Raw genomic sequence first — 18,677 nt, forward strand, 5'->3', positions numbered from 1 at the left:
CACCTAGGCCTTCAGGGCAGCATTCAACCCTCCCCCTGAGCCCTCAAAGAGGCGTTCTCGGAGCGAAGCTACTCGGCTTCAACACTCTTCTGCAGCAATGCCACCTCGACCTCCTTATAATTTGCCTTGCTGCGCAATATCTCGCGAAGTACATTAAGGAGAGAAGGGGTGAGCTAAAACTAAATTCATATTAGAAGACACAAAAACTACTAAACGACGAAAGAAAATTGTGAAAAGCAACTTCCCATAAGGAGAAGTTTGCCAACTACCCCACGATGTCGTCTGGAGGCATATCCATTGTCCTGGTGAACTCAGCATTCAGAATATGTCGTTCTACCCAGGGCGGAAGGCCCTCTATCGAGGCACGAGCTGACTTGGAGGATCCCTGACTCCCATTAACTCGGCCTTCAACTCGAAATGAAGCCTCGATCTCCACAGCACCCTACACCTCAAAAGGCCGGCACTCAGAGACAAAGCCTCCCCTACTGCCTCAGAGATGGCGGCAGTAGGAATCATAGTCACAATGTCATTTGCGACTTCCCGACCCATGGAAGACGATAAGCCAACCGCTCCCTTCTTCTTTAAGATCGGTTTTTTCTTCTTTTAGGCGACCTTGGCCAAGGAGGGGGCTTTACGTTTGTGGCTCCTCTGCTCATGCATCCCTACACGACAAAAAGAAATGATTAGCCATCATGCAAGAGTGAGATGGTCCTTCAACTAACCCTCGACATTATACCTACTATGGATAGAACGAGACTTGACTTGAGAAGCAGCTCGGGCGTGATGAGATGCCTCCAAGACCTTAACTCACAGTCTATCAATCTCGCTTCAGCAATCCGAGCACGAACTTTTTCGCTCACCCTGGCAGGATACTTAAACGGAACTGCTAACAATGACCACAGTCAGAAAATGAAGGAAGCAAAAAAAAAAAAACAAAGGGGAAGCAATTCGGATATAAGACCTGGCTTGGAGAAGGAGGTTAAGACCCAAGAGTGAAGCCCGAAAGTTCATGGAACCTCCCAATCTCTTGACGCTCAAAACCACTTGCCCTTCCAATTCTTGTTTAAGGTCGGGACATCTATGATTAGGGCCTTATTAGTCCTTGGCCAAGCAACAAAATAGTACTAACCGTTTGGATTTCACCTGGTACAAGCGAAGAAATTCATTCACGGTCAGCTCGGGTTGGTCGAGCTTAGACCAAAGAATGAATACCCCCACCAATGCCCTTCAGGCATTAGGAATCAACTTCCCAGGAGCTAACCCCAGACATGTGAGAACTTCCTCATAATGGGTTACAAGGGAAGCATCAACCCGCATTGGAGGGCGACCTGGAAAATGGCTACCTCTCCGTTACGAGGTTCTATGGGGAGCTCGCCTGGCACAGGAGCTCGGAGTACCACAGACTTGGGAATATAATACCCCGACCTGATCCACACCAAGTCAGTCTCTGTCAACGAGGACCATACCAACACTTTCTCTGCTTCCTTTGATGAGGACCCACTGATTTCTTCAGTCACTAAGGCAACCCCCCTGTATCCTCTAGCCACTCGGCCGAGGACCGATCTGTCATCTACGACTTGTGGGATGCCCGAAAATCCCTGTCACTCATCACCACCAACGGTGATGGTGGGTTCGACATAGGGCGAAGTTCATGTGCCCCACCATCACCACGTCAGAACGCCCCTCCCCACTGGTCATGCGATCCGGACATATTCTCCAGGAAAGAAAATCACCAGAAATTGGAATCCCAAAGAAAAAGAAAGAGACAAAGGAAGGGACGGGAGTAGAAGAATGAATGTGAGGCTCACCAAGGGGGAGACCATGAAATCTCACTGGAAATCGCCTACGTCGGAAAGGGACAATGAACACAGAAAGAGGGGCAAATAGTCGTAGACAATACTAGGGCATCCCCTTCTATAGCAGGCCCGCTCGTACGAGCACTTAATGCTCACATTCAATGTGCAACCGAAAAATAGCTCCTCAACATGCTCATACAAGTTTAGCGTAATTGCTCACTACATAGCTCCGCGACCAAGGACAGTCCACGTGTCACTACCCCATATGCCGAGTGCCAAAAAAGGCATCCTAATAGCGCACATGACCTCAAGCTATGATGCGCCACTTCAAATGCAATGCATCATGATTACAGATACACCTCATTTTCTAAGCATGCCGCCTTATTGAACATTAATAACAAGAAAAATCTGACCCAACCGAAACTGACCCACCTACTTCTCAAGCCTGCTTCACAAGCTCGAAAGTAGGGGGCTTATTGTTATGGGAAGAATGGGCCGACCAAAAATATAAGGTCAGGCAGGGACTTTGTTCACTTCACCAGGTCGGACAATGACAAATACGACTAAAAGGTTCAACCTCTGGCCCCAGATAAAGTTGGAGATGAGGTCAAGCTTGATCAACTCATCAGTTGGTCGAAAGACCCCCTAGTCGACACTGTGCCAAAAGGAACTCAACTGTTGTTCACCGAATGACTCAAGTCGGCACAACCTTTCTTCTACTAGTTCCGACATGATCCCAGCGGTGTCTACCCAGGATCCCAGCCAAGGATCTAAGGAATCGACTGCAATACGGGCCTACCTAATTTCTTAGCTAAGAATCTCAAAAGATCCTCACGACATGTACATGATCTAAATCTTACTACAACACACCCCTACTAAACATGGAGATCTCCTCTACGCCACCGCCTCCCCTTACCTATAAATAAGAGTTCCTCCAATGGTGAAAGGTACGCATATTTTCTAGCCTATGATCAGACCCAGATTCCATGTCTGACTTAGGCATGGAGGGTCCCCTGTACTAGCCAGGGTCTTCTTTATCCGTCACTTGTGCAGGTACACCACTATGGCAAAATAGTGAAAAAAGGACAGTCCAAAATTGTCTCAAATGACCAAAAAGGACGGTCATGGACCATTGCATGGGCCATCAAATTTTGACATGTCGTATTACTTAAAGGACGGTCAAAAACCGTCATTCTTATTGATGAAAAAAGGACGGTCATGGACCATCCTTAAAAAGGACTGTCATGGACCGTCTCTGATAAGCCTTCAAAGGACGGCCATGGACCATCCTTAAAAAGGACTGTCATGGACCGTCTCTTATGAGCCTTCAAAGGACAGCCATAGACCGTCCTTAAAAAGGACGGTCATGGACCGTCCCTTATGAACCTTCAAAGCACACTTTCAAATTTGAGAGGGTCAATATACACCTGTTATAATATATTTCATCGCATTTTTCCTGATATACACCTGTTATATAATATATTTCATAATATTCACATTCACATCCATCTAAACCCAAACTATGTAAATCCAACATAAACTACATTCATCGAAACACAAACTACATCCATCCAAACACAAACAATCTTATCCACATTACTTTCATCCACACATAAATACATATAAGTTTAACATCATAAATAAAAAAATTTTAAAAAAAGGAAAAAAATCAACAATAATTTTCTGTCTTTCATCTAAAAAAAATATTAAACCAACAAAACATTATAATTCAAAATCATGAAGAATTGCATAAACTTCTTCCAAAAAAGTGGGCACTTTTTTAAAATAAAATTGATCATTAAAATAAAACTAATGCAAGCAAATAATACAAAAAAGTGTTTCAATTCAAGTTAATAGAAACAACAACAAAAATTAAAGCTTTGTAAAAAGGGGCATATGTTAAAAGGGATATGTTCTTGTTTCTTGTCATGTGATTAGGCTACATTATTACAGTAATCGGGTTCGGGTTCGAGATCGGGTTTAGGTTTAGATTTTCAAGTTTAGGTTTAGGTTTAGGTTAGGGAGTTGAGATTAGGATTAGGTGTAGGTCTAGGTTTAGGGATTTGAGAATACATTTAGGTTTTAGGTTATAGGTTTAGTTTTAGGTTTTAGGTTATAGTTTATAAGTTTAAGTTATAGGTTATAGGTTATAAGTTATAGGTTAAGGTTTAGGTTATAGGTTTTGGTTTAGGTTTAGGTTTAGGTTTAGGTTTAGGTTTTGGTTATAGGTTTAGGTTAAGGTTTAGGTTTTAGTTATAGGTTATAGCTTTAGGGAATTGAGAATAGGTTAAGGTTAAGGTTAAGGTTTAGGTTTAGGAAATCGGGTCCGAGTTCGGGATCGGGTTTAGGTTTGGGTTTTCAAGTTTAGGTTTAAGTTTAGGTTAGGGAGTTGAGATTAGGATTAGGTGTAGGTTTAGGTTTAAGGATTTGAGAATACATTTCGGTTTTAGGTTTAGGTTTAGGTTTTAGGCTTAGGTTTAGGATATAGGTTTAGTTTATAAGTGCAAGTTATAGGTTTAGGTTTAGGTTAGGTTATAGGTTAAGGTTTAGGGAATTGAGAATAGGTTAAGGTTTAGGTTTAGGAAATCGGGTTCGGGTTCAGGATTGAGTTTAGGTTTGGGTTTTCAAGTTTAGGTTTAGGTTTAGGTTAGGGAGTTGAGATTAGGATTAGGTGTAGGTTTAGGTTTTGGGCTTTGAGAATACATTTAGGTTTTAGGTTTAGGTTTAGGTTTAGGTTTAGGTTTAAGTTTAGGTTATGGTTTTAGGTTTAGGTTTAGGTTTAGGTTATAAGCTATAGGTTTAGGGAGTTGAGAATAGATTAATATTTAGGTTTAGGAAATCAGGTTCGGGTTCGGGATCGGGTTTAGCTTTAGGTTTTCAAGTTTAGGTTTAGGTTTAGGTTAGGGAGTTGAGATTAGGATTAGGTGTAAGTTTAGATTTAGGGATTTAAGAATACATTTAGGTTTTAGGTTTAGGTGTTATAAGTTATAGGTTTAGGTTTAGGTTAAGGTTTACGTTTAGGTTTTGGTTTAGGGAATTGAGAATAGGTTAAGGTTTAGGTTTAAGAAATCGGGTTTGGGTTCGGGATCGGGTTTAGGTTTGGGTTTTCAAGTTTAGGTTTAGGTTTAGGTTAGGGAATTGAGATTAGGATTAGGTGTAGGTTTAGGTTTATGGATTTAAGAATACATTTAGGTTTTAGGTTTAGGTTATAGGTTATAGGTTATAGGTTTAGGTTTAGGTTAAGATTTAGGTTTTGGTTTTGGTTTAGGGAATTGAGAATATGTTAAGGTTTAGGTTTAAGAAATCGGGTTTGGGTTCGGGATCGGGTTAGGTTTGGGTTTTCAAGTTTAGGTTTAGGTTTAGGTTAGGGAGTTGAGATTAGGATTAGGTGTAGGTTTGGGTTTAGGTTTAGGTTAGGTTATAAGCTATAAGTTTAGAGAACTGAGAATAGGTTAAGGTTTAGGTTTAGAAAATCGGGTTCGGGTTCGAGATCGGGTTTAGGTTTGGGTTTTTAAGTTTAGGTTTAGGTTAGGGAGTTGAGATTAGGATTAGGTGTAGGTTTAGGTTTATGGATTTGAGAATACAATTTAGGTTTTAGGTTTAGGTTTAGGTTAAAGGTTATAGGTTTAGGTTAAGGTTTAGGTTTAGGTTTAGGTTATAAGCTATAGGTTTAGGGAATTGAGAATAGGTTAAGGTTTAGGTTTAGGAAATTGGGTTCGGGTTCGGGATCGGGTTTAGGTTTGGGTTTTCAAGTTTAGGTTTAGGTTTAGGTTAGGGAGTTGAGATTAGGATTAGGTGTAGGTTTAGGTTTAGGGATTGGAGAATACATTTAGGTTTTAGGTTTAGGTTTAGGTTATAGGTTATAGGTTTAGGTTTAGGTTTAGGTTTAGGTTTAGGTTAAGGTTTAGGTTTAGGGAATTGAGAATAGACTAAGGTTTAGGTTTAGGAAATCAGGTTCGGGTTCAGGATCGGGTTTAGGTTTGGGTTTTCAAGTTTAGGTTTAGGTTTAGGTTAGGGAGTTGAGATTAGGATTAGGTGTGGGTTTAGGTTTAGGGATTTAAGAATACATTTAGGTTTTAGGTTTAGGTTATAGGTTATAGGTTTAGGTTTAGGGTTAGGTTTAGGTTATAGCTATAGGTTTAGGGAATTGAGAATAGGTTAAGGTTTATGTTTAGGAAATTGGATTCGGGTGTGGATCGGGTTTAGGTTTAGGTTTTCAAGTTTAGATTTAGGTTTAGGTTAGGAAGTTGAGATTAGGATTAGATGTAGGTTTAGGTTTAGGGATTTGAGAATACATTTAGGTTTTAGGTTTAGGTTTAGGTTATAAGCTATAGGTTTAGGGAATTGTGAAGGTTTAGGTTTAGGAAATCGGGTTCGGGTTCGGGATTGGGTTTAGGTTTGGGTTTTCAAGTTTAAGTTTAGGTTTAGGTTAGGGAGTTGAGATTAGGATTAGGTGTAGGTTTTGGTTTAGGGATTTGAGAATACATTTAGGTTTTAGGTTTAGGTTTAGGTTTAGGTTATAGGTTATCGGTTTAGGTTTAGGTTTAGGTTTAGGTTTCAGTTTAGGTTATAAGCTACAGGTTTAGGGAATTGAGAATAGGTTAAGGTTTAGGTTTAGGAAATCGGGTTCAGGTTCGGGATCGGGTTTAGGTTTGGGTTTTCAAGTTTAGGTTTAGGTTTAGGTTAGGGAGTTGAGATTAGGATTAGGTGTAGGTTTAGGTTTAGGGATTTGAGAATGCATTAGGTTTTTGGTTTAGGTTTAAGTTATAGGTTATAGGTTTAGGTTTAAGTTTAGGTTTAGGTTTCGATTTAGGTTATAAGCTATAGGTTTAGGGAATTGAGAATAGGTTAAGGTTTAGGTTTAGGAAATCGGGTTCGGGTTCGGGTTTTCAAGTTTAGGTTTAGGTTTAGGTTAGGGAGTTGAGATTAGGATTAGGTGTAGGTTCAGGTTTAGGGATTTGAGATTACATTAAGTTTTAGGTTTAGGTTTAGGTTATAGGTTATAGGTTTAGGTTTAAGTTTAGGTTTAGGTTAAGGTTATATGTTTAGGTTTAGGTTTAGGTTAGGTTATAGGTTTTTGGTTAAGGTTTAGGTTATAGTTATAGGTTTTGGTATTTGAGAATAGGTTATAGGTTCAGGTTATAAGTTATAGGTTATAGGTTTAGGTTAAGGTTTAGGTTATAGGTTTTGGGATTTGAGAATAGGTTTAGGTTATAAGTATAGGTTTAAGTTAGGTTATAGGTTAAAGTTAGGGAATTGAGTTTAGGTTATAGGTTTAAGTTATAGGTTTAGTTTGTAGTTATAGGTTTTAGGATTTAAGAATAGGTTTAGGTTATAGGTTAAGGGTGTGGTCCCTGCAAATACAGATATAAACACGGCTTGCTCCAATTGACCAGCCTTTTCAACGTTGTCCATAAGAAATGGACAGCTTCATCATGGTCATAACAGCGGTTCCCACCTTCCAAGGACCCCCACTCAACATCCAAATAGCTCCGACACACATCCGAGTCTACTCCATCAATTTCAAGTAAATACATAAATATGGCATGTCCAAATGGTCAGGCCACTCCAATGCTGTTCGTAGGAAATGGACAGCTCCATCATAGTCATAACAGCTGTTCCCACCTTCTAGGGACCTCCGTTCAACATCCGAATAGCTCCGACGCACATCTGGGTCTGCTCCATCAATTTCAAGCTAATACATTTAAAAACAACATAATTATATCTAAAAGCATCTGAATACCTGGGGAAGGCCTCCCATATTCGTATTGTTGGTTACTTATCCCTTTGTCTATAAGCCACAATTGACCAACACTTTCTATTGCTACCTATACTCTGAAACCAACACAAATATAACTGGAAAACAATATAAGGAATAAGAAAAAATGAATTTACTTGTACACATCATTAAATGTTTCCCTATAAGGAGGTGATATTATATCTTTGATAGCCACAACCTGTATGATAGAGAAAAATGCAACCAATACAGTTTGTTACAATTCAAAGGAGAAAAAAGATTTGTGGCTGCACCGATATTCTAGTACATTACGAACGGCTGCCTACGTACCCAAAAAGTCAGATTGGGATCAAGCCACTATGTAGTTCTTTTTATTAACCAAGTTACTAAAGGTCATGAATTTCATATTTAACAAAGTATCACTGAACGTCGTCTCAAATCGTTTCTGGTTGGGATTTGAGATTAGGTTTAGGTTAAGGTTATAAGTTTAGGTAAAGGTTATAAGTTTAGGTTATAGGTTAAGGTTTAGGTTTAGGTTATAGGTTATAGGTTAAGGTTTACGTTAGGTTTTAAATTTAGGTTAAGGTTATAGGTTTAGGTTATAAGTGTAGGTTATAGGTTTAGGTCTAGATTAGGTTATAGGTTAAGGTTTAGGGAATTGATAATAGGTGTAGGTTTAGGTTTAGAAAATTAGGTTCGGGTTCGGGTTAAGGTTTAGGTTATAGGTTTTGGGATTTGAGAATAGGTTTAGGTTATAAGTATAGGTTTAGGTTATAAGAATAGGTTTAGGTTTAGGTTTTATGTTTAGGTTAAGGTTATAGGTTTAAGTTATATGTTTAGGTTTAGGTTATAAGTGTAGGTTATAGGTTTAGGTTTAGGTTAGGTTATAGGTTAAGGTTTAGGGAATTGAGTTTAGGTTTTAGGTTAGGGCGTTGAGATTAGGATTAGGTGTAGGTTTGGGTTTAGGGATTTCAGAATACGTTAAGGTTTAGGTTTAGGAAATCGGGTTCGGGTTCGAGATTGGGTTTACATTTGGGCTTTAGGTTTAGGTTTAGGTTATAGGTTTAGGTTTAGGTTAAGGTTTAGCTTTAGGTTATAGGTTTTGGGATTTGAGAATAGGTTATATATTATAAATTCTTTATTTTCATTTACATTCGCAAATACATTCATCATCCATCCAAGAAAATTGAGACAGGTGAAAGATACACATAAAAGAGCGGACATGAAAAAAAAAAAGATTAGTAAGAAAAGCAGTAGAATCTCACTCTGCCATGTAGGAGATTGGTTCATAAGAGTAAGGTGGATTGACCATTTTAGCCTGACCATTGTAATTTTATTAGGAACCCAAATGAGGTTAAAAAATTAAAAAAATTTAAAAAAAAAGAGAGATCTTTACTTAATGTATTTAGAACCCGCGGTATTGCATTAGCTCACCCTTTGCAATACCAACTTAAAAATTAAGATGTATCTGCGAGTTGACACATGTAAGGCACGTTGGAGACTTGGTTCATGAAACAAAGGTGACTGATAATTGTACTGTGGCCTTGGCAATTTTAACTAGAATCTGAATGCTTACAACTCTTTTGAGTTCCAAAACTATCAACTCATAGGCAGGAGGGTTATCACCATGTCTCTTTGGTTTAAACTAACCCAACTGATATACAACATATGGAACTACCGATAAAAGAACTTGAAACTTTCCCATCCTCAAATGTACTGAAACTCAAACAAAATCTCCAACATAATCTATCATCATAATCATCTTCATAATCTAAATCTTATCCCAACAAACTGGGGTCAGCTACATGAATCCCATTCATGCCATTCCACTCTATCAAGGAGCATATCCTCAGTTAACCATTGGTCGTTAAGCCTATATTAAATAATCTATACTACCTACCACTAAATGCTTGGTGACAAAAGCTTTTTGACAAGATATGCTGCAATTAGTCATGTTCAAGTCATTAGTAGTCTTCTATTTTGGGAGATCCGTGCCTTTAGGGAATTTTAATAGGATATATCACATAAGAAAGAGATTAGCATAAGAAAAACAAAGAAAGGTAGAGATTTAGATCCATATTTGTGGCACTTAAGGATTTTCTTTTTTCATGACAACTTGGAATAATAATGTTATTTATACATCTTTTTTTAGGATATATAAAAATAAGAGAACATCCGGAGAGCTCCGACGCACATCCGGGTTTACTCCATCAATTTCGAGCATATACATTACTTTTTGTTGATTCCACTGTATACATGATAAAAATTATATACATCTAAGCCATTTGGCCTTTCATACAATGCTCACCCATTTCTATTTTTCAGTTTGTACAGATGGGGCTAGTCTGACAAATAGTCGCTTGAGAAAGAAAACTCAGCAATGGTTTACATTCAACCTGGAAAAGGCCAAATATTCTATAGCTGGGATCTTCCAATCTCAGGATCCTTTCATATGTGGCCCATATATGAAAAGTTTGGATTACTGAACCATGGACCCGACTTGTATAAATTGACTCACCTGAACATACGGTACAAACTCATCTTGAGCATTGTATAATGAGGCCTCAAACATTCAGGAACTTAGCTTGAGCATTCTATAATACCTCAAACATTTAGGAACCATTTGTTAATCAAATAAAAGAAGATATCATGATCTCACTGCCTTACACCATCTTTGCACCTTACAATTTGAATCTCACAGCCCACCAATCAAAATGTCGCCTTCATCAACAAACAAACAAGCAGAGAGAGAGAGAAAAAAACACTGATGATGTTGAAAACTCTCCTAGCTTGACTTTAAAAAGATTTTTAAAAAAAACAGAATCTGATTTGAGCAAAACCAAGTCTCTAAAACATAATCTGATGTAGCATTTTTACAATTAAATGTGAGAGGAACTCCACTATCTCAACATCATCTTTCAAGACTTCTATGAAGCGCTTCCAATCAAAAGGGTCCTTAAAATCACTACAAGATTCTATTGAAACTACATTAAGCCTCGTTTTTTTAGTTTTCTAGTCTACCAAAACCAGTGAAAGATTCTCATGGTTGTTGTAGGCAGGAGTTCATACCTCGGATCTATCCAAAAGGACTTGTGATCAAGAGAAGGAAGGACCAATGTTGCATTCATTATCTTTGCTATTGCAACCATATCTCATATCTGCACAATTAAATCCCAAATCACTACATAATAGGGTGAAAGGTGATGAGTTTGGTAAACTAACATGCACCTCTACACCCACCTTATTAGATAACCTAACAAGAATATTGAGTGATCCAAAAGGACAGTGAAATGGAACTAGCCAGTAGTATGAGTTCAATGAATTTCCATGCTCAGAGATCAAGAGTATTAAAATTTTAAGTAAATGTATGCCTTTGCCACATGATAAAAATTTTGAGTACCTGCACATCAACCGTGACACACTGCACGAGTACCAATTAACTCCCCTTCTATAAAATTCCAAATGATCTAACTCAATCATAGGTGGGACCACTTAAGCCCCACACAGGAATTCACAAACTTCAAACACAAAATAAAATTAACCCTATTCAATGCATTCATCAAAACATGCCATTTACAAAAGGAGGAAAAATAATCAAAATCCAACATCTAATGAAAAAAAAAGTATACTGACATGTAACGCCCTGAAAATCGGGGGTCGAGTAGAAGTCCAACTCCCGAGTTCCAACGCATCACTTATGCAACATATTTAATTATGGTTAAATGTTGTCTGTATTAGTGCATAAAACATGAGTAAGATTAAGCCAAATCAGCAAAACATAATCCAGGGACAGTTGTAATACGCAAGCGGAAGACTTACTTAAAAATGTATAAAATGTCTAAATCAGTATAGATCCCCAAAGTATGTATGCATTCCCAGGTCAATAAATACATGTATTCTTTCAAAATATAAAATGTCAAACAAATGTAGTAGTCCACTACAAGTATAACCCTGAAGCCCTGCCGATCAGAGCGGTCTATGTAAACCTGACTGAATACTGCATATATGAGAAAGTGTCCTCATCATCTGCAAAGTCCGCCTCTGCCTCATCAGTCGGGTCTCCATCTGCAACTAAGACAGAGTCTGGTTGGTGTTTAAAACACCGTCCCGTAACGTGGGAGTGAGTGATCAACTCAGTGGAATAATAAAGCAAAGGTCAACATGTTATCAATTCAGTCAAGCAGTAATGATAAAGCAATACAATCAAACATCCCTAAGTACTCTGATTAATGCAGGAATGGTATGTATAAATGATGCATGCCCTCACCTGCACTCCCTCAGCGATCTTCATTTAACGGTCGCGCATGTCAGTCACTTCCTCGTGCTCTCTACACATCGCCAAATGGCACATGCAATGCGGTGCATGAGTATAATTACCAAGTTCTTATTAGTCCTTTTCATACAGCAGCATTGGGAAGCTGAGGTACCTTCCTTATATCAATTCCTAAACGATGATCCATTCTAGGGTCATCAATCCTAGTAAATCTCATACGATGTTACGGTTCTAGGTCGCTACAAAGGGCTTATCATCTTATCAGTGATGGCCTAGTTTGTACTCTTGTTGCTACGGAAAGGCTCGTCACCTCTACACAGTCTTAGCGTACATTTGAGGTCACTACAAAGGGCTCGTCACCTTATCAATGTAGGCCGACAACTCGAATATAGTGTCCCATACCACCGTATTCGGCTCACGAGGCTGTGTTGCTCACTAGACACTACGGGGAGGCTCGTCACCCCAATGTAAGCTTACAGCTTGACCACGGTGTCTCATACCACCATGCCCAGCTCATGAGTCTTAGCGGATAGAGGTACCAAGGTTAAAGGGATTTTTACTGGTGATTTTGGTACCTTAGATTCAAGCAGTAGCATCCATACATGGTGAACATACATCGGGTCAATTGGGTTACTTGACGAGCTCGACCGGTATGAGCGCACATCGAATTGACCGACATGAAGTGCACGAGCACTCCGTGTGTCTTAACCACTGTCAACAACCGAAGTACGGCTCGGACTCATCGAACACGTCCTGTGGGGCGAAAATAACCTCAGCCACCAAATCAGGGCCTATTACCGATTACCTGGACTATATCGTAGTCCCAAATATATCCAATTCCAACAAGTATTCATATGAAATAGTCAAATCAGTAATAAACATATAATTCCAATCCTACAACCATTTGAGCATGTTATGAAGTACAACATACACAGGGATTCACACATGCGCATTTCATAAGTAAAATAGATAATATAATATAAATTGCATGGAGGAAATCATACACATAGTCAAGGTAGTTGAGAATCTTATCTCAACACTCATATAAAGTACCTGATGCCAAGTACTTACACATTCAGACATTTTCACGAACACTTAGACTACGCCTTTTTAACATACACAACGTATGTTGATTATAATGTATATTAGGGCAAAACCTTTCGCCAAGGGGTTGCCGCCTACATAACAATCATATACCCACAACAATTTGTCATGGCGAGCATGAATGCAAATCCTCCACTCATTCAGACATTTTCACAAACACCTAGGCTACACATTATAACATACGCGACGTATGTTGGGATAACATGTATTTGGGCAAATCCTTTCATCAAGGAGTTGTTACACATACAACTTGCATATATACATGGTAATTAATCATGGTAAACATAATTCCAAATTTCATACATATACAATCATTTCTACAAACACACGGATTACAATATACCCAACATAGTTCATATATATATGTAAAGCGAAACAGACATTGCATTTGGCTTGTGAAATGGCACCCACGTCAGTAATAAATCATTAACCGACATTGAAAGCCTTGAAAACCATAACCTAAACGTAAATAGCCTGCACCTTACACCAGTAAACGGGTAACGAACTCAGTTTAACCACTAAGTCTTTGTCTATGGCACCATAACAACCTATATTAGGGAATAGGTTAGCTATTTCATCTATTACACTAGTTGGAAACCCTAAAACAGGTTAGGGTTAGGATTCCTTACCCAAGTACGTTATCGAAAATGCCGGTATAGCGATACAGATAAGGTGGTTGAGTGCGTGGAGTAGCGGGATCAAATCCTAAAAAGAATCGCCAACTCACTCTCTCACTTTCTCTCCTTTCCCTTCTCTTTTCTCTCCTCTCTCCCCTAGGGTTTCTCAAATTCGTATGAGGTGAGAGAGAGAGGGTTTAAGGTCCTTATATAGGCCCAGAACTGATGGAAATGGCCCTAGGGCCAAGGTATACTTAGGTTATATCCAAAGGGCATTTGTTTTAGCCCAACGGAGCACTTCTGGTGGCCCCTTCTTCACGCAGTCGAACTTTAGCTACCTGACCATGGATCTAGGTTAGGCTGAGTTTTCGTTCCGATCCGGTTTACAGATCAGCCGTGGCGGACCAGTTTCAGTTCAACAGTCACGGTCACTCGATCAGGGCCACAAGTACATGGCCATGTATAGGACATTTTCCCTGATCCGATGGTGTATTTGGGTCAGATTCTGACGGTCTGAATCCTTATATTTGGCCCGCAAGCGACATGACTCAGATTACTTAAATTCGGATTTCATTTCTAAAGATTCACGTTTCTCACACACTTTGCTCCAGGCTCAAGTTGTGCATTTCTGGACACAATTAAGACTTGATTTCCGAAGGAGTTGTCAAGTCCAGTAATGTGGTCATAACTGTATAGTTTTATGGTTGTCGGACTTTTGACATGTGGTCCAGGTCTGATACGGAGTTTCGGTGTGCTCCGGAGAGCAATCGGGTTTAGGGATGGATTCTATATTTCAGGGCAACGTAGCGTCAATGATACTGCACAGTTTGGGTCTTGCAGATCATATTTAAAGTGATCAGTGCTAATTTCATAAGTACTTTAGTTTAGCACTTGTTAATATTAACCTAATTTCTAAAGGTTTTGCTCCCGGGTGATTTCTGCCTGAGGTGGTACTTGGGTCCTTGTACGGATTTTTTCGAGACGTTACAATCTACCCCCCTTAAAGAAAATTTTCATCCTCGAAAATAGTACCTTTTCATACTCCTCAAGAATCTAAGGGTAGTTCTTTCGAACCTCGACTTCTGTCTCCCAAGTAGACTCTTCTTCCGTGTGAAGCGTCCACAGCACTTTCACAAGTGGAATAACTTTGCTGCGCAACACCTGCTCCTTCATGTCTAGGATAGGCATCGGTCACAGTATATAAGTAGCATCCTCGCTCAACTGTACCTACTCCCATTTGATAATGTGGGAAGGATCGGGAATGTATTTCTTCAACATAGATACATGAAATATGTTGTGCACACCCGCAAGTGGTGTGGGCAATGCAAGGTGGTACGCCACCACACCCACTCGATCAAGTATCTAGAATGGGCCAATGAATCAAGGCGTAAGCTTCCCTTTCTTGCCAAACCGAAGGACTCCCTTCATAGGGAAAACTCTGAAGAATACATGGTCATCGACCTTGAACTCTAGTAGTCGCCACCTCGTATCAGCGTAGTTCTTCTATCTGCTTTGCGCTGTCAGAAGTCGGTGCCTGATAATGTCGACTTTCTCTGAAGTTGCCTGAACTAACTCCGGAACAATCAAGCTCTTCTCGCCTACCTCTGCCAAGCAATGCAGTGCCCTACACAGACACCCATATGGTGCCTCGTAAGGAGCCATGCCAATACTTGTCTGGAAGCTGTTGTTATAGGCGAACTCTGCATAAGGAAGATAGTCATCCCAACTATCCTTGAAATCCAGCACACAGGCTCGCAGCATATTCTCCAGAATCTGATTCACCCATTCCGTCTGCCCGTCAGTCTGTGGGTGGAACGTGGTACTGAACTTCAACTTTACACCCATTGCTTCTTAGATGCGAGTCCAGAAAATGGATGTAAATCGCGTGTCTCAGTCCTACACGATCTCCAAGGGAACTCCATGCAGACGTACAATCTCCTTGATGTACAACCTGGCCAACTTGTCTGCAGAGTTCGAGACTCTGATAGGGAGAAAATGAGTCAATTTCGTCAACCGGTCCATGATCACCCAAATGAAATCATGCCCCTTCCTCATCTTCGGTAGCCCTGAGATGAAATCCATAGAGATGAAATCTCACTTCCATTCTGTTATGGGCATGGGCTGAAGTAGTCCAGGAGGTTAGTGATGCTCTGCCTTGACCTGCTGGTAAGTGAGACAATGGGACACGTAATCTGCTATGTGAGCCTTCATATTGTCCCACCAGTACGACCTCTTCATGTCATGATACATCTTCGTACTGCCTGGATGCATAGCCATCCTTGAATCGTGAGCAGCCACAAGAACTTCCTTCCTCAAGTCAGGGAGGTTTGGGATGCATAGGCAGCCATGGTAACGTAAGCCCCCATCCATGCCAACTCTCCATTCGGAGTCCTCATCTGCACTAACCTACTCTCTCATCATTGCCAACTGCTCATCGTCTGCCTGAGCTGCGATAATCCTGTCATCAATGAGGGGCTGTATTGGAATATGTCGATACCCTCATACGGCTCCTCCACGTGAGTTTCTGCTCAAAGCCTCGCACGAACTCTGCCATGTCCCACTCTGCTACCATCAATGGAGCCGTAAATGCCAATACCTTCTTGTGGCTAAGCGCGTCTACCACAAGGTTGGCCTTGCCAGGATGGTAAGAGACTTCGAACTTGAAGTCCTTCAGGGTCTCCATCCATCGTCACTGCCTCATATTTAGGTCTTGCTGAGCGAATATGTATCTGAGGCTCTTATGATTGCAAAAGAGCTCGAACTCCTCTCCGTAGAGGTAATGTCTCCAAAGCTTCAGTGCAAAGATGACAGCTGCCAACTCTAGGTCGTGCGTAGGGTAGTTCTCCTCATGTTTCCTCAACTGTCTCGAGGCATATGCAATCACCTTGTCCTTCTGCATAAGGATACTACCCAAACTGACACGAGACGCGTCTGTATATATAACATACTTGACCCCTTGCTCTGGAATACTAACACAGGGGCGGACGTCAACCTGTCCTTCAGCTCCTGAAAAGCTACTTCTTCTTTTCATTCTAAGCGAACTTCAGATCCTTCCGTGTCAACTGAGACAAAGGTCTAGTTATCTTCGAGAAGTCCTGAATGAATTGTCGATAATAACCTGCCAAACTAAGAAAACTCCTTACCTCAGTAACCGAACCGGGCTGCTCTTAGTCCTGAACTGTGGCTACCTTAGCAAGGTCCACAGCTATCCCTTCCTTGGACACCACATGTCCCAGGAACTTGACTTCTTCTTTCCTGAAGTCACACTTCTTGTATTCTGCAAACAACTAGTTCTTCCTTAGAGTATCCAAGACTGCTCACAGGTGTTCCTCATGATCTTCCCGACTCTTGGAGTATATCAAGATGTCATCAATAAACATAATGACGAATCGGTAAAGAAACGGCCAAAATACCCTATTCATCAAGTCCATGAACACCACCGGAGCGTTCGTAAGGCCGAACGACATCAGGAGGAACTCATAGTACCCAAAACTAGTCCAGAAAGTCATCTTCTGCACATCCTCATCCCTGACGCACAACTGATGATACCCTGACTGTAGATCGATCTTCGAAAAATACTGTGCCCCTTTCAACTGATCGAATAGATCATCTATCCTGGGCAAGGGATACTTGTTCTTCACCATCACTTGGTTCAACCTGTAATCAATACACAATCGCAGTCAACCGTCCTTCTTCTTTACAAATAACACGGGTGCTCCCCAAGGAGACACACTCGGCCGTATGAAGCCAGCATCTAATAGATCGTCAATCTGTTTCCTCAGTTCCTCCATCTCACATGGAGCTATACGATAAGTCGGAAGAGATATTGGTGTCGCACTGGGCACAAGGTCAATAGTGAAGTCGATCTCGCGCTGAGGAGGTAGTCCAGGTATCTTACTGAACACGTCCTCAAACTCTTGAACCACTAGTGTGTCTTCAAGTACCGGGCCGTCAACATTCTTCAGTAAGGAAGCATAACAAAGAACTCGAAAAGGGCAACTGACCTGCACGGGAAACGTAAAGGGTATGCCTCAGGCCCGTGAGTTGTCACTAGTCGGGTCTCCCAGTTAATCTCGGCCTCACTTCAGTCAGCCAATCTATACCAAGGATGACGTCAAAATGGTATATCGTGGTGACAATCAGGTCAATGTATATCATCCTACTCCCTAGATCTATCAAGCAACCCTCACACATTTTTGTGGCATCTGTAAAAGTCCCTAGTGCTGCGATAACTAGCACCCCAACCATCGGAGTCGTCTTTAACCCGAAGCACTGGACTGCAAAACATGATATCATGGATATAGTGGATCCCGTATCCACCAACAAAAATATAGGGGTACCTTCAATGTGGGTGGTGAGCTCGAAGGTCAAAGGTACAGTAACTGTAGAATCAGGCACCTCTGCTGTAAGTGCATGGATGCACGCCTGCTAGATGAGTTACGGGTGGTCGGAAGGATGGATGAGTTAGTACTTAGCATAGAGGTGGTGCTGATATAACCTGAGAAAGCTGGCGGTTGATCCTCTGGGGTGGTGAGAAACCGCTATCCCTCATCCTAGTGAAACAATTTACCTCCGTGTGGCCAGGCCTCTTGCAGTAGGCACACCACATCAAGTCGCCTCACAGGGGCAGGTGAAGTCGTCAACCTCGGCGGTGAATCTACCCGTGGCCTCTTCCCAAGGAATGGTCTGCTCTGAATCTCTTGTTGCGGCCTAGGAGCCATCGGTGCTCGCATACGGGACTACCTGTCCCCGTCTTGCTCAGCTCTTATGGACATGCTCACTAGCTCAACATAGCTAGGTATGCTAGCGCAGCACATCTTCGAGCGAATATCTGGTCACAGGCCCTAAGAAAAATGCCACATACGCATCAGCTCATCTACCAGAATCAATGGGGCGTACCTATCCAACTCTGTAAACCTATTCTCATACTCTGTCACCATCATCCCTCCCTGTCGGAGGCAAAGGAACTCACTCTCCTTCTCGTGGTAATAGGTGACGGGATAGTATTTCTCGTGGAAGTAGGTCTCAAAATCTACTCACGTTCATATTTGTCTGACCGCAACAGTATGGAGGACACTATCCCACCATAAGCTGGCCTCCTTCTCGAACATGAAGGTGACCAACTCCACCTGCTCGGGCTCCGTGCAGTG

The sequence above is a fragment of the Magnolia sinica genome, chromosome 16 (genome assembly GCF_029962835.1).
Source record: "Magnolia sinica isolate HGM2019 chromosome 16, MsV1, whole genome shotgun sequence".
NCBI classification, from domain to species: Eukaryota; Viridiplantae; Streptophyta; class Magnoliopsida; order Magnoliales; family Magnoliaceae; genus Magnolia; species Magnolia sinica.